Below are 14,772 nucleotides of genomic sequence, written 5' to 3' on the forward strand. Positions count from 1 at the left end.
GAATGTCACTGAGAAGCTCACAGAGACCGCCATAAGCAACAGTTTAAAAGAATGCCACAGACTAATCAACCAAACTTTTTGGGTTGGTTTCTCTTTTATAGTCTGCAGGCATTAAATGAAAGAAGTCAGTGTTCCAGCAGAGGGAGACAACGTTTCAGAAAAGGCATTGTAGCAAACCAAAAAAGAAATTTTAAGCGCAGCAGAGTAACCAGCTCACATACCTGTTAGCTCAGGTGAGTTTAAAAGGCTGCTGTTGATAACAAGGGCATTTGCTAAATAGATGGTGTGTGTGCAACAATATACTGAAAGGTCAATTATATTGTGCAGCTTATCTCACCACCTGTAGTTATTTAGGTGAAAGCTCCAAAATGCTTGCCTAATATGTCTGTTTATCCAAAAGGAAGTATAGAGGGAGAGCTAGATAGATAGCATTGCATTACATTACATTACATGGCAATGCAATGCACAGTTGCTGAAGTTGAACCAAAATGAGCTTGTCATCTGGCTTCTGCAACTTTTAACATGAAAAATCCAATGAGGAGAAGAAAAGCAAAGCCAAAGAGTCCATCCCAAAATCCGACAAACAAGCAAAATGAACAAAAAGCATTGAATTCAATTCTTTCTGATTTTAGAAACTGCATTAAAGAAGGGGTGCACCGGTCCTGGAGATACTGCAATACCAGGTCAATGCGTGGAGTGGACAGAGCAAGCTCTTTTTCCATCTCCCTGTTCTAAAAATCCATTTAATATATGGTGCCCAGATAGGGGACGTATCAGATATTAAACTGATAAGAACAGATACTACACTTGATCTTAGCCAAAAGGCCGAGAAGCGATAACCAGAATTGGTTTCCGACTACGGTGCCACCCAAGGATTCTGAAAAGTCCATTTGTGGAGATGGCCACCTGGACTCCCGTTAAGAAGACATGCTGTCAACCTCTAGATCCCTCACATGCCTGCACTTTTCGGCTTGCTGCTGCTGCAATCCACGCGTTTTAGATCTGCATAACTCCACCTCTTTTAGCACAGTACCCTCAACCCCCGGCTGTTCCCACCCACCTCAACACCGTTGGAAGGGAGGAGAACCAATTAAGGCGGGGGGGGGTGGAACGAGCAGCTGTCTACCCTTAGCAGGAGGGTTGCTGATTAATTACCTCTCCTGCTGCTGCTGCTGCTGGCTGTCCAGCAGCAGACTGAAGGTGGCTGCTGCTGTGCGCAGGTATATAAAGGCTCAGAGCCTATTATGACACGCGCAGCCAGCGTTCCATTGCCACATTCCGTCTACTGCAGGCGGGATACCTGGATGGCTGAATGTCACTGAGAAGCTCACAGAGACCGCCATAAGCAACAGTTTAAAAGAATGCCACAGACTAATCAACCAAACTTTTTGGGTTGGTTTCTCTTTTATAGTCTGCAGGCATTAAATGAAAGAAGTCAGTGTTCCAGCAGAGGGAGACAACGTTTCAGAAAAGGCATTGTAGCAAACCAAAAAAGAAATTTTAAGCGCAGCAGAGTAACCAGCTCACATACCTGTTAGCTCAGGTGAGTTTAAAAGGCTGCTGTTGATAACAAGGGCATTTGCTAAATAGATGGTGTGTGTGCAACAATATACTGAAAGGTCAATTATATTGTGCAGCTTATCTCACCACCTGTAGTTATTTAGGTGAAAGCTCCAAAATGCTTGCCTAATATGTCTGTTTATCCAAAAGGAAGTATAGAGGGAGAGCTACATAGATAGCATTGCATTACATTACATTACATGGCAATGCAATGCACAGTTGCTGAAGTTGAACCAAAATGAGCTTGTCATCTGGCTTCTGCAACTTTTAACATGAAAAATCCAATGAGGAGAAGAAAAGCAAAGCCAAAGAGTCCATCCCAAAATCCGACAAACAAGCAAAATGAACAAAAAGCATTGAATTCAATTCTTTCTGATTTTAGAAACTGCATTAAAGAAGGGGTGCACCGGTCCTGGAGATACTGCAATACCAGGTCAATGCGTGGAGTGGACAGAGCAAGCTCTTTTTCCATCTCCCTGTTCTAAAAATCCATTTAATATATGGTCCCCAGATAGGGGACGTATCAGATATTAAACTGATAAGAACAGATACTACACTTGATCTTAGCCAAAAGGCCGAGAAGCGATAACCAGAATTGGTTTCCGACTACGGTGCCACCCAAGGATTCTGAAAAGTCCATTTGTGGAGATGGCCACCTGGACTCCCGTTAAGAAGACATGCTGTCAACCTCTAGATCCCTCACATGCCTGCACTTTTCGGCTTGCTGCTGCTGCAATCCACGCGTTTTAGATCTGCATAACTCCACCTCTTTTAGCACAGTACCCTCAACCCCCGGCTGTTCCCACCCGCCTCAACACCGTTGGAAGGGAGGAGAACCAATTAAGGCGGGGGGGGGGGGGGGGTGGAACGAGCAGCTGTCTACCCTTAGCAGGAGGGTTGCTGATTAATTACCTCTCCTGCTGCTGCTGCTGCTGGCTGTCCAGCAGCAGACTGAAGGTGGCTGCTGCTGTGCGCAGGTATATAAAGGCTCAGAGCCTATTATGACACGCGCAGCCAGCGTTCCATTGCCACATTCCGTCTACTGCAGGCGGGATACCTGGATGGCTGAATGTCACTGAGAAGCTCACAGAGACCGCCATAAGCAACAGTTTAAAAGAATGCCACAGACTAATCAACCAAACTTTTTGGGTTGGTTTCTCTTTTATAGTCTGCAGGCATTAAATGAAAGAAGTCAGTGTTCCAGCAGAGGGAGACAACGTTTCAGAAAAGGCATTGTAGCAAACCAAAAAAGAAATTTTAAGCGCAGCAGAGTAACCAGCTCACATACCTGTTAGCTCAGGTGAGTTTAAAAGGCTGCTGTTGATAACAAGGGCATTTGCTAAATAGATGGTGTGTGTGCAACAATATACTGAAAGGTCAATTATATTGTGCAGCTTATCTCACCACCTGTAGTTATTTAGGTGAAAGCTCCAAAATGCTTGCCTAATATGTCTGTTTATCCAAAAGGAAGTATAGAGGGAGAGCTAGATAGATAGCATTGCATTACATTACATTACATGGCAATGCAATGCACAGTTGCTGAAGTTGAACCAAAATGAGCTTGTCATCTGGCTTCTGCAACTTTTAACATGAAAAATCCAATGAGGAGAAGAAAAGCAAAGCCAAAGAGTCCATCCCAAAATCCGACAAACAAGCAAAATGAACAAAAAGCATTGAATTCAATTCTTTCTGATTTTAGAAACTGCATTAAAGAAGGGGTGCACCGGTCCTGGAGATACTGCAATACCAGGTCAATGCGTGGAGTGGACAGAGCAAGCTCTTTTTCCATCTCCCTGTTCTAAAAATCCATTTAATATATGGTCCCCAGATAGGGGACGTATCAGATATTAAACTGATAAGAACAGATACTACACTTGATCTTAGCCAAAAGGCCGAGAAGCGATAACCAGAATTGGTTTCCGACTACGGTGCCACCCAAGGATTCTGAAAAGTCCATTTGTGGAGATGGCCACCTGGACTCCCGTTAAGAAGACATGCTGTCAACCTCTAGATCCCTCACATGCCTGCACTTTTCGGCTTGCTGCTGCTGCAATCCACGCGTTTTAGATCTGCATAACTCCACCTCTTTTAGCACAGTACCCTCAACCCCCGGCTGTTCCCACCCGCCTCAACACCGTTGGAAGGGAGGAGAACCAATTAAGGCGGGGGGGGGGTGGAACGAGCAGCTGTCTACCCTTAGCAGGAGGGTTGCTGATTAATTACCTCTCCTGCTGCTGCTGCTGCTGGCTGTCCAGCAGCAGACTGAAGGTGGCTGCTGCTGTGCGCAGGTATATAAAGGCTTAGATCCTATTATGACACTCGCAGCCAGCGTTCCATTGCCACATTCCGTCTACTGCAGGCGGGATACCTGGATGGCTGAATGTCACTGAGAAGCTCACAGAGACCGCCATAAGCAACAGTTTAAAAGAATGCCACAGACTAATCAACCAAACTTTTTGGGTTGGTTTCTCTTTTATAGTCTGCAGGCATTAAATGAAAGAAGTCAGTGTTCCAGCAGAGGGAGACAACGTTTCAGAAAAGGCATTGTAGCAAACCAAAAAAGAAATTTTAAGCGCAGCAGAGTAACCAGCTCACATACCTGTTAGCTCAGGTGAGTTTAAAAGGCTGCTGTTGATAACAAGGGCATTTGCTAAATAGATGGTGTGTGTGCAACAATATACTGAAAGGTCAATTATATTGTGCAGCTTATCTCACCACCTGTAGTTATTTAGGTGAAAGCTCCAAAATGCTTGCCTAATATGTCTGTTTATCCAAAAGGAAGTATAGAGGGAGAGCTAGATAGATAGCACTGCATTACATTACATTACATGGCAATGCAATGCACAGTTGCTGAAGTTGAACCAAAATGAGCTTGTCATCTGGCTTCTGCAACTTTTAACATGAAAAATCCAATGAGGAGAAGAAAAGCAAAGCCAAAGAGTCCATCCCAAAATCCGACAAACAAGCAAAATGAACAAAAAGCATTGAATTCAATTCTTTCTGATTTTAGAAACTGCATTAAAGAAGGGGTGCACCGGTCCTGGAGATACTGCAATACCAGGTCAATGCGTGGAGTGGACAGAGCAAGCTCTTTTTCCATCTCCCTGTTCTAAAAATCCATTTAATATATGGTCCCCAGATAGGGGACGTATCAGATATTAAACTGATAAGAACAGATACTACACTTGATCTTAGCCAAAAGGCCGAGAAGCGATAACCAGAATTGGTTTCCGTCTACGGTGCCTCCCAAGGATTCTGAAAAGTCCATTTGTGGAGATGGCCACCTGGACTCCCGTTAAGAAGACATGCTGTCAACCTCTAGATCCCTCACATGCCTGCACTTTTCGGCTTGCTGCTGCTGCAATCCACGCGTTTTAGATCTGCATAACTCCACCTCTTTTAGCACAGTACCCTCAATCCCCGGCTGTTCCCACCCGCCTCAACACCGTTGGAAGGGAGGAGAACCAATTAAGGCGGGGGGGGGGTGGAACGAGCAGCTGTCTACCCTTAGCAGGAGGGTTGCTGATTAATTACCTCTCCTGCTGCTGCTGCTGCTGGCTGTCCAGCAGCAGACTGAAGGTGGCTGCTGCTGTGCGCAGGTATATAAAGGCTCAGAGCCTATTATGACACGCGCAGCCAGCGTTCCATTGCCACATTCCGTCTACTGCAGGCGGGATACCTGGATGGCTGAATGTCACTGAGAAGCTCACAGAGACCGCCATAAGCAACAGTTTAAAAGAATGCCACAGACTAATCAACCAAACTTTTTGGGTTGGTTTCTCTTTTATAGTCTGCAGGCATTAAATGAAAGAAGTCAGTGTTCCAGCAGAGGGAGACAACGTTTCAGAAAAGGCATTGTAGCAAACCAAAAAAGAAATTTTAAGCGCAGCAGAGTAACCAGCTCACATACCTGTTAGCTCAGGTGAGTTTAAAAGGCTGCTGTTGATAACAAGGGCATTTGCTAAATAGATGGTGTGTGTGCAACAATATACTGAAAGGTCAATTATATTGTGCAGCTTATCTCACCACCTGTAGTTATTTAGGTGAAAGCTCCAAAATGCTTGCCTAATATGTCTGTTTATCCAAAAGGAATTATAGAGGGAGAGCTAGATAGATAGCATTGCATTACATTACATTACATGGCAATGCAATGCACAGTTGCTGAAGTTGAACCAAAATGAGCTTGTCATCTGGCTTCTGCAACTTTTAACATGAAAAATCCAATGAGGAGAAGAAAAGCAAAGCCAAAGAGTCCATCCCAAAATCCGACAAACAAGCAAAATGAACAAAAAGCATTGAATTCAATTCTTTCTGATTTTAGAAACTGCATTAAAGAAGGGGTGCACCGGTCCTGGAGATACTGCAATACCAGGTCAATGCGTGGAGTGGACAGAGCAAGCACTTTTTCCATCTCCCTGTTCTAAAAATCCATTTAATATATGGTCCCCAGATAGGGGACGTATCAGATATTAAACTGATAAGAACAGATACTACACTTGATCTTAGCCAAAAGGCCGAGAAGCGATAACCAGAATTGGTTTCCGACTACGGTGCCACCCAAGGATTCTGAAAAGTCCATTTGTGGAGATGGCCACCTGGACTCCCGTTAAGAAGACATGCTGTCAACCTCTAGATCCCTCACATGCCTGCACTTTTCGGCTTGCTGCTGCTGCAATCCACGCGTTTTAGATCTGCATAACTCCACCTCTTTTAGCACAGTACCCTCAACCCCCGGCTGTTCCCACCCGCCTCAACACCGTTGGAAGGGAGGAGAACCAATTAAGGCGGGGGGGGGGTGGAACGAGCAGCTGTCTACCCTTAGCAGGAGGGTTGCTGATTAATTACCTCTCCTGCTGCTGCTGCTGCTGGCTGTCCAGCAGCAGACTGAAGGTGGCTGCTGCTGTGCGCAGGTATATAAAGGCTCAGAGCCTATTATGACACGCGCAGCCAGCGTTCCATTGCCACATTCCGTCTACTGCAGGCGGGATACCTGGATGGCTGAATGTCACTGAGAAGCTCACAGAGACCGCCATAAGCAACAGTTTAAAAGAATGCCACAGACTAATCAACCAAACTTTTTGGGTTGGTTTCTCTTTTATAGTCTGCAGGCATTAAATGAAAGAAGTCAGTGTTCCAGCAGAGGGAGACAACGTTTCAGAAAAGGCATTGTAGCAAACCAAAAAAGAAATTTTAAGCGCAGCAGAGTAACCAGCTCACATACCTGTTAGCTCAGGTGAGTTTAAAAGGCTGCTGTTGATAACAAGGGCATTTGCTAAATAGATGGTGTGTGCAACAATATACTGAAAGGTCAATTATATTGTGCAGCTTATCTCACCACCTGTAGTTATTTAGGTGAAAGCTCCAAAATGCTTGCCTAATATGTCTGTTTATCCAAAAGGAAGTATAGAGGGAGAGCTAGATAGATAGCATTGCATTACATTACATTACATGGCAATGCAATGCACAGTTGCTGAAGTTGAACCAAAATGAGCTTGTCATCTGGCTTCTGCAACTTTTAACATGAAAAATCCAATGAGGAGAAGAAAAGCAAAGCCAAAGAGTCCATCCCAAAATCCGACAAACAAGCAAAATGAACAAAAAGCATTGAATTCAATTCTTTCTGATTTTAGAAACTGCATTAAAGAAGGGGTGCACCGGTCCTGGAGATACTGCAATACCAGGTCAATGCGTGGAGTGGACAGAGCAAGCTCTTTTTCCATCTCCCTGTTCTAAAAATCCATTTAATATATGGTCCCCAGATAGGGGACGTATCAGATATTAAACTGATAAGAACAGATACTACACTTGATCTTAGCCAAAAGGCCGAGAAGCGATAACCAGAATTGGTTTCTGACTACGGTGCCACCCAAGGATTCTGAAAAGTCCATTTGTGGAGATGGCCACCTGGACTCCCGTTAAGAAGACATGCTGTCAACCTCTAGATCCCTCACATGCCTGCACTTTTCGGCTTGCTGCTGCTGCAATCCACGCGTTTTAGATCTGCATAACTCCACCTCTTTTAGCACAGTACCCTCAACCCCCGGCTGTTCCCACCCGCCTCAACACCGTTGGAAGGGAGGAGAACCAATTAAGGCGGGGGGGGGGTGGAACGAGCAGCTGTCTACCCTTAGCAGGAGGGTTGCTGATTAATTACCTCTCCTGCTGCTGCTGCTGCTGGCTGTCCAGCAGCAGACTGAAGGTGGCTGCTGCTGTGCGCAGGTATATAAAGGCTCAGAGCCTATTATGACACGCGCAGCCAGCGTTCCATTGCCACATTCCGTCTACTGCAGGCGGGATACCTGGATGGCTGAATGTCACTGAGAAGCTCACAGAGACCGCCATAAGCAACAGTTTAAAAGAATGCCACAGACTAATCAACCAAACTTTTTGGGTTGGTTTCTCTTTTATAGTCTGCAGGCATTAAATGAAAGAAGTCAGTGTTCCAGCAGAGGGAGACAACGTTTCAGAAAAGGCATTGTAGCAAACCAAAAAAGAAATTTTAAGCGCAGCAGAGTAACCAGCTCACATACCTGTTAGCTCAGGTGAGTTTAAAAGGCTGCTGTTGATAACAAGGGCATTTGCTAAATAGATGGTGTGTGTGCAACAATATACTGAAAGGTCAATTATATTGTGCAGCTTATCTCACCACCTGTAGTTATTTAGGTGAAAGCTCCAAAATGCTTGCCTAATATGTCTGTTTATCCAAAAGGAAGTATAGAGGGAGAGCTAGATAGATAGCATTGCATTACATTACATTACATGGCAATGCAATGCACAGTTGCTGAAGTTGAACCAAAATGAGCTTGTCATCTGGCTTCTGCAACTTTTAACATGAAAAATCCAATGAGGAGAAGAAAAGCAAAGCCAAAGAGTCCATCCCAAAATCCGACAAACAAGCAAAATGAACAAAAAGCATTGAATTCAATTCTTTCTGATTTTAGAAACTGCATTAAAGAAGGGGTGCACCGGTCCTGGAGATACTGCAATACCAGGTCAATGCGTGGAGTGGACAGAGCAAGCTCTTTTTCCATCTCCCTGTTCTAAAAATCCATTTAATATATGGTCCCCAGATAGGGGACGTATCAGATATTAAACTGATAAGAACAGATACTACACTTGATCTTAGCCAAAAGGCCGAGAAGCGATAACCAGAATTGGTTTCCGACTACGGTGCCACCCAAGGATTCTGAAAAGTCCATTTGTGGAGATGGCCACCTGGACTCCCGTTAAGAAGACATGCTGTCAACCTCTAGATCCCTCACATGCCTGCACTTTTCGGCTTGCTGCTGCTGCAATCCACGCGTTTTAGATCTGCATAACTCCACCTCTTTTAGCACAGTACCCTCAACCCCCGGCTGTTCCCACCCGCCTCAACACCGTTGGAAGGGAGGAGAACCAATTAAGGCGGGGGGGGGGTGGAACGAGCAGCTGTCTACCCTTAGCAGGAGGGTTGCTGATTAATTACCTCTCCTGCTGCTGCTGCTGCTGGCTGTCCAGCAGCAGACTGAAGGTGGCTGCTGCTGTGCGCAGGTATATAAAGGCTCAGAGCCTATTATGACACGCGCAGCCAGCGTTCTATTGCCACATTCCGTCTACTGCAGGCGGGATACCTGGATGGCTGAATGTCACTGAGAAGCTCACAGAGACCGCCATAAGCAACAGTTTAAAAGAATGCCACAGACTAATCAACCAAACTTTTTGGGTTGGTTTCTCTTTTATAGTCTGCAGGCATTAAATGAAAGAAGTCAGTGTTCCAGCAGAGGGAGACAACGTTTCAGAAAAGGCATTGTAGCAAACCAAAAAAGAAATTTTAAGCGCAGCAGAGTAACCAGCTCACATACCTGTTAGCTCAGGTGAGTTTAAAAGGCTGCTGTTGATAACAAGGGCATTTGCTAAATAGATGGTGTGTGTGCAACAATATACTGAAAGGTGAATTATATTGTGCAGCTTATCTCACCACCTGTAGTTATTTAGGTGAAAGCTCCAAAATGCTTGCCTAATATGTCTGTTTATCCAAAAGGAAGTATAGAGGGAGAGCTAGATAGATAGCATTGCATTACATTACATTACATGGCAATGCAATGCACAGTTGCTGAAGTTGAACCAAAATGAGCTTGTCATCTGGCTTCTGCAACTTTTAACATGAAAAATCCAATGAGGAGAAGAAAAGCAAAGCCAAAGAGTCCATCCCAAAATCCGACAAACAAGCAAAATGAACAAAAAGCATTGAATTCAATTCTTTCTGATTTTAGAAACTGCATTAAAGAAGGGGTGCACCGGTCCTGGAGATACTGCAATACCAGGTCAATGCGTGGAGTGGACAGAGCAAGCTCTTTTTCCATCTCCCTGTTCTAAAAATCCATTTAATATATGGTCCCCAGATAGGGGACGTATCAGATATTAAACTGATAAGAACAGATACTACACTTGATCTTAGCCAAAAGGCCGAGAAGCGATAACCAGAATTGGTTTCCGACTACGGTGCCACCCAAGGATTCTGAAAAGTCCATTTGTGGAGATGGCCACCTGGACTCCCGTTAAGAAGACATGCTGTCAACCTCTAGATCCCTCACATGCCTGCACTTTTCGGCTTGCTGCTGCTGCAATCCACGCGTTTTAGATCTGCATAACTCCACCTCTTTTAGCACAGTACCCTCAACCCCCGGCTGTTCCCACCCGCCTCAACACCGTTGGAAGGGAGGAGAACCAATTAAGGCGGGGGGGGGTGGAACGAGCAGCTGTCTACCCTTAGCAGGAGGGTTGCTGATTAATTACCTCTCCTGCTGCTGCTGCTGCTGGCTGTCCAGCAGCAGACTGAAGGTGGCTGCTGCTGTGCGCAGGTATATAAAGGCTCAGAGCCTATTATGACACGCGCAGCCAGCGTTCCATTGCCACATTCCGTCTACTGCAGGCGGGATACCTGGATGGCTGAATGTCACTGAGAAGCTCACAGAGACCGCCATAAGCAACAGTTTAAAAGAATGCCACAGACTAATCAACCAAACTTTTTGGGTTGGTTTCTCTTTTATAGTCTGCAGGCATTAAATGAAAGAAGTCAGTGTTCCAGCAGAGGGAGACAACGTTTCAGAAAAGGCATTGTAGCAAACCAAAAAAGAAATTTTAAGCGCAGCAGAGTAACCAGCTCACATACCTGTTAGCTCAGGTGAGTTTAAAAGGCTGCTGTTGATAACAAGGGCATTTGCTAAATAGATGGTGTGTGCAACAATATACTGAAAGGTCAATTATATTGTGCAGCTTATCTCACCACCTGTAGTTATTTAGGTGAAAGCTCCAAAATGCTTGCCTAATATGTCTGTTTATCCAAAAGGAAGTATAGAGGGAGAGCTAGATAGATAGCATTGCATTACATTACATTACATGGCAATGCAATGCACAGTTGCTGAAGTTGAACCAAAATGAGCTTGTCATCTGGCTTCTGCAACTTTTAACATGAAAAATCCAATGAGGAGAAGAAAAGCAAAGCCAAAGAGTCCATCCCAAAATCCGACAAACAAGCAAAATGAACAAAAAGCATTGAATTCAATTCTTTCTGATTTTAGAAACTGCATTAAAGAAGGGGTGCACCGGTCCTGGAGATACTGCAATACCAGGTCAATGCGTGGAGTGGACAGAGCAAGCTCTTTTTCCATCTCCCTGTTCTAAAAATCCATTTAATATATGGTCCCCAGATAGGGGACGTATCAGATATTAAACTGATAAGAACAGATACTACACTTGATCTTAGCCAAAAGGCCGAGAAGCGATAACCAGAATTGGTTTCTGACTACGGTGCCACCCAAGGATTCTGAAAAGTCCATTTGTGGAGATGGCCACCTGGACTCCCGTTAAGAAGACATGCTGTCAACCTCTAGATCCCTCACATGCCTGCACTTTTCGGCTTGCTGCTGCTGCAATCCACGCGTTTTAGATCTGCATAACTCCACCTCTTTTAGCACAGTACCCTCAACCCCCGGCTGTTCCCACCCGCCTCAACACCGTTGGAAGGGAGGAGAACCAATTAAGGCGGGGGGGGGTGGAACGAGCAGCTGTCTACCCTTAGCAGGAGGGTTGCTGATTAATTACCTCTCCTGCTGCTGCTGCTGCTGGCTGTCCAGCAGCAGACTGAAGGTGGCTGCTGCTGTGCGCAGGTATATAAAGGCTCAGAGCCTATTATGACACGCGCAGCCAGCGTTCCATTGCCACATTCCGTCTACTGCAGGCGGGATACCTGGATGGCTGAATGTCACTGAGAAGCTCACAGAGACCGCCATAAGCAACAGTTTAAAAGAATGCCACAGACTAATCAACCAAACTTTTTGGGTTGGTTTCTCTTTTATAGTCTGCAGGCATTAAATGAAAGAAGTCAGTGTTCCAGCAGAGGGAGACAACGTTTCAGAAAAGGCATTGTAGCAAACCAAAAAAGAAATTTTAAGCGCAGCAGAGTAACCAGCTCACATACCTGTTAGCTCAGGTGAGTTTAAAAGGCTGCTGTTGATAACAAGGGCATTTGCTAAATAGATGGTGTGTGTGCAACAATATACTGAAAGGTCAATTATATTGTGCAGCTTATCTCACCACCTGTAGTTATTTAGGTGAAAGCTCCAAAATGCTTGCCTAATATGTCTGTTTATCCAAAAGGAAGTATAGAGGGAGAGCTAGATAGATAGCATTGCATTACATTACATTACATGGCAATGCAATGCACAGTTGCTGAAGTTGAACCAAAATGAGCTTGTCATCTGGCTTCTGCAACTTTTAACATGAAAAATCCAATGAGGAGAAGAAAAGCAAAGCCAAAGAGTCCATCCCAAAATCCGACAAACAAGCAAAATGAACAAAAAGCATTGAATTCAATTCTTTCTGATTTTAGAAACTGCATTAAAGAAGGGGTGCACCGGTCCTGGAGATACTGCAATACCAGGTCAATGCGTGGAGTGGACAGAGCAAGCTCTTTTTCCATCTCCCTGTTCTAAAAATCCATTTAATATATGGTCCCCAGATAGGGGACGTATCAGATATTAAACTGATAAGAACAGATACTACACTTGATCTTAGTCAAAAGGCCGAGAAGCTATAACCAGAATTGGTTTCCGACTACGGTGCCACCCAAGGATTCTGAAAAGTCCATTTGTGGAGATGGCCACCTGGACTCCCGTTAAGAAGACATGCTGTCAACCTCTAGATCCCTCACATGCCTGCACTTTTCGGCTTGCTGCTGCTGCAATCCACGCGTTTTAGATCTGCATAACTCCACCTCTTTTAGCACAGTACCCTCAACCCCCGGCTGTTCCCACCCGCCTCAACACCGTTGGAAGGGAGGAGAACCAATTAAGGCGAGGGGGGGGGTGGAACGAGCAGCTGTCTACCCTTAGCAGGAGGGTTGCTGATTAATTACCTCTCCTGCTGCTGCTGCTGCTGGCTGTCCAGCAGCAGACTGAAGGTGGCTGCTGCTGTGCGCAGGTATATAAAGGATCAGAGCCTATTATGACACGCGCAGCCAGCGTTCCATTGCCACATTCCGTCTACTGCAGGCGGGATACCTGGATGGCTGAATGTCACTGAGAAGCTCACAGAGACCGCCATAAGCAACAGTTTAAAAGAATGCCACAGACTAATCAACCAAACTTTTTGGGTTGGTTTCTCTTTTATAGTCTGCAGGCATTAAATGAAAGAAGTCAGTGTTCCAGCAGAGGGAGACAACGTTTCAGAAAAGGCATTGTAGCAAACCAAAAAAGAAATTTTAAGCGCAGCAGAGTAACAAGCTCACATACCTGTTAGCTCAGGTGAGTTTAAAAGGCTGCTGTTGATAACAAGGGCATTTGCTAAATAGATGGTGTGTGTGCAACAATATACTGAAAGGTCAATTATATTGTGCAGCTTATCTCACCACCTGTAGTTATTTAGGTGAAAGCTCCAAAATGCTTGCCTAATATGTCTGTTTATCCAAAAGGAAGTATAGAGGGAGAGCTAGATAGATAGCATTGCATTACATTACATTACATGGCAATGCAATGCACAGTTGCTGAAGTTGAACCAAAATGAGCTTGTCATCTGGCTTCTGCAACTTTTAACATGAAAAATCCAATGAGGAGAAGAAAAGCAAAGCCAAAGAGTCCATCCCAAAATCCGACAAACAAGCAAAATGAACAAAAAGCATTGAATTCAATTCTTTCTGATTTTAGAAACTGCATTAAAGAAGGGGTGCACCGGTCCTGGAGATACTGCAATACCAGGTCAATGCGTGGAGTGGACAGAGCAAGCTCTTTTTCCATCTCCCTGTTCTAAAAATCCATTTAATATATGGTCCTCAGATAGGGGACGTATCAGATATTAAACTGATAAGAACAGATACTACACTTGATCTTAGCCAAAAGGCCGAGAAGCGATAACCAGAATTGGTTTCCGACTACGGTGCCACCCAAGGATTCTGAAAAGTCCATTTGTGGAGATGGCCACCTGGACTCCCGTTAAGAAGACATGCTGTCAACCTCTAGATCCCTCACATGCCTGCACTTTTCGGCTTGCTGCTGCTGCAATCCACGTGTTTTAGATCTGCATAACTCCACCTCTTTTAGCACAGTACCCTCAACCCCCGGCTGTTCCCACCCGCCTCAACACCGTTGGAAGGGAGGAGAACCAATTAAGGCGGGGGGGGGGGTGGAACGAGCAGCTGTCTACCCTTAGCAGGAGGGTTGCTGATTAATTACCTCTCCTGCTGCTGCTGCTGCTGGCTGTCCAGCAGCAGACTGAAGGTGGCTGCTGCTGGGCGCAGGTATATAAAGGCTCAGAGCCTATTATGACACGCGCAGCCAGCGTTCCATTGCCACATTCCGTCTACTGCAGGCGGGATACCTGGATGGCTGAATGTCACTGAGAAGCTCACAGAGACCGCCATAAGCAACAGTTTAAAAGAATGCCACAGACTAATCAACCAAACTTTTTGGGTTGGTTTCTCTTTTATAGTCTGCAGGCATTAAATGAAAGAAGTCAGTGTTCCAGCAGAGGGAGACAACGTTTCAGAAAAGGCATTGTAGCAAACCAAAAAAGAAATTTTAAGCGCAGCAGAGTAACCAGCTCACATACCTGTTAGCTCAGGTGAGTTTAAAAGGCTGCTGTTGATAACAAGGGCATTTGCTAAATAGATGGTGTGTGTGCAACAATATACTGAAAGGTCAATTATATTGTGCAGCTTATCTCACCACCTGTAGTTAT

General features: G+C 45.0%; 11 non-coding genes across 11 annotated transcripts; all 11 read right to left on the bottom strand.

Annotated features, from left to right (window-relative positions):
* Positions 1–646: 646 nt before the first annotated feature.
* On the bottom strand, positions 647–837 carry LOC141218264 (U2 spliceosomal RNA). Its single transcript, XR_012287017.1, has one exon. It is a non-coding gene; the product is annotated as a U2 spliceosomal RNA (small nuclear RNA).
* Positions 838–1,956: 1,119 nt separating this feature from the next.
* LOC141218659 (U2 spliceosomal RNA) lies at positions 1,957–2,147 on the bottom strand. The gene has a single exon (XR_012287354.1). It is a non-coding gene; the product is annotated as a U2 spliceosomal RNA (small nuclear RNA).
* Positions 2,148–3,273: 1,126 nt separating this feature from the next.
* On the bottom strand, positions 3,274–3,464 carry LOC141218660 (U2 spliceosomal RNA). Its single transcript, XR_012287355.1, has one exon. It is a non-coding gene; the product is annotated as a U2 spliceosomal RNA (small nuclear RNA).
* A 1,120-nt stretch (positions 3,465–4,584) lies between these two features.
* Positions 4,585–4,775, bottom strand: LOC141218661 (U2 spliceosomal RNA). Its single transcript, XR_012287356.1, has one exon. It is a non-coding gene; the product is annotated as a U2 spliceosomal RNA (small nuclear RNA).
* A 1,120-nt stretch (positions 4,776–5,895) lies between these two features.
* LOC141218191 (U2 spliceosomal RNA) lies at positions 5,896–6,086 on the bottom strand. The gene has a single exon (XR_012286948.1). It is a non-coding gene; the product is annotated as a U2 spliceosomal RNA (small nuclear RNA).
* Positions 6,087–7,204: 1,118 nt separating this feature from the next.
* On the bottom strand, positions 7,205–7,395 carry LOC141218662 (U2 spliceosomal RNA). Its single transcript, XR_012287357.1, has one exon. It is a non-coding gene; the product is annotated as a U2 spliceosomal RNA (small nuclear RNA).
* Positions 7,396–8,515: 1,120 nt separating this feature from the next.
* On the bottom strand, positions 8,516–8,706 carry LOC141218663 (U2 spliceosomal RNA). The gene has a single exon (XR_012287358.1). It is a non-coding gene; the product is annotated as a U2 spliceosomal RNA (small nuclear RNA).
* A 1,120-nt stretch (positions 8,707–9,826) lies between these two features.
* On the bottom strand, positions 9,827–10,017 carry LOC141218664 (U2 spliceosomal RNA). The gene has a single exon (XR_012287359.1). It is a non-coding gene; the product is annotated as a U2 spliceosomal RNA (small nuclear RNA).
* Positions 10,018–11,134: 1,117 nt separating this feature from the next.
* Positions 11,135–11,325, bottom strand: LOC141218665 (U2 spliceosomal RNA). Its single transcript, XR_012287360.1, has one exon. It is a non-coding gene; the product is annotated as a U2 spliceosomal RNA (small nuclear RNA).
* A 1,119-nt stretch (positions 11,326–12,444) lies between these two features.
* LOC141218286 (U2 spliceosomal RNA) lies at positions 12,445–12,635 on the bottom strand. Its single transcript, XR_012287039.1, has one exon. It is a non-coding gene; the product is annotated as a U2 spliceosomal RNA (small nuclear RNA).
* Positions 12,636–13,756: 1,121 nt separating this feature from the next.
* LOC141218225 (U2 spliceosomal RNA) lies at positions 13,757–13,947 on the bottom strand. Its single transcript, XR_012286980.1, has one exon. It is a non-coding gene; the product is annotated as a U2 spliceosomal RNA (small nuclear RNA).
* Between the last annotated feature and the right edge of the window lie 825 nt (positions 13,948–14,772).

This window comes from Phyllobates terribilis, unplaced genomic scaffold (assembly GCF_046119375.1).
Source record: "Phyllobates terribilis strain yellow unplaced genomic scaffold, ASM4611937v1 Scaffold_249__1_contigs__length_2872098, whole genome shotgun sequence".
NCBI lineage: Eukaryota > Metazoa > Chordata > Amphibia > Anura > Dendrobatidae > Phyllobates > Phyllobates terribilis.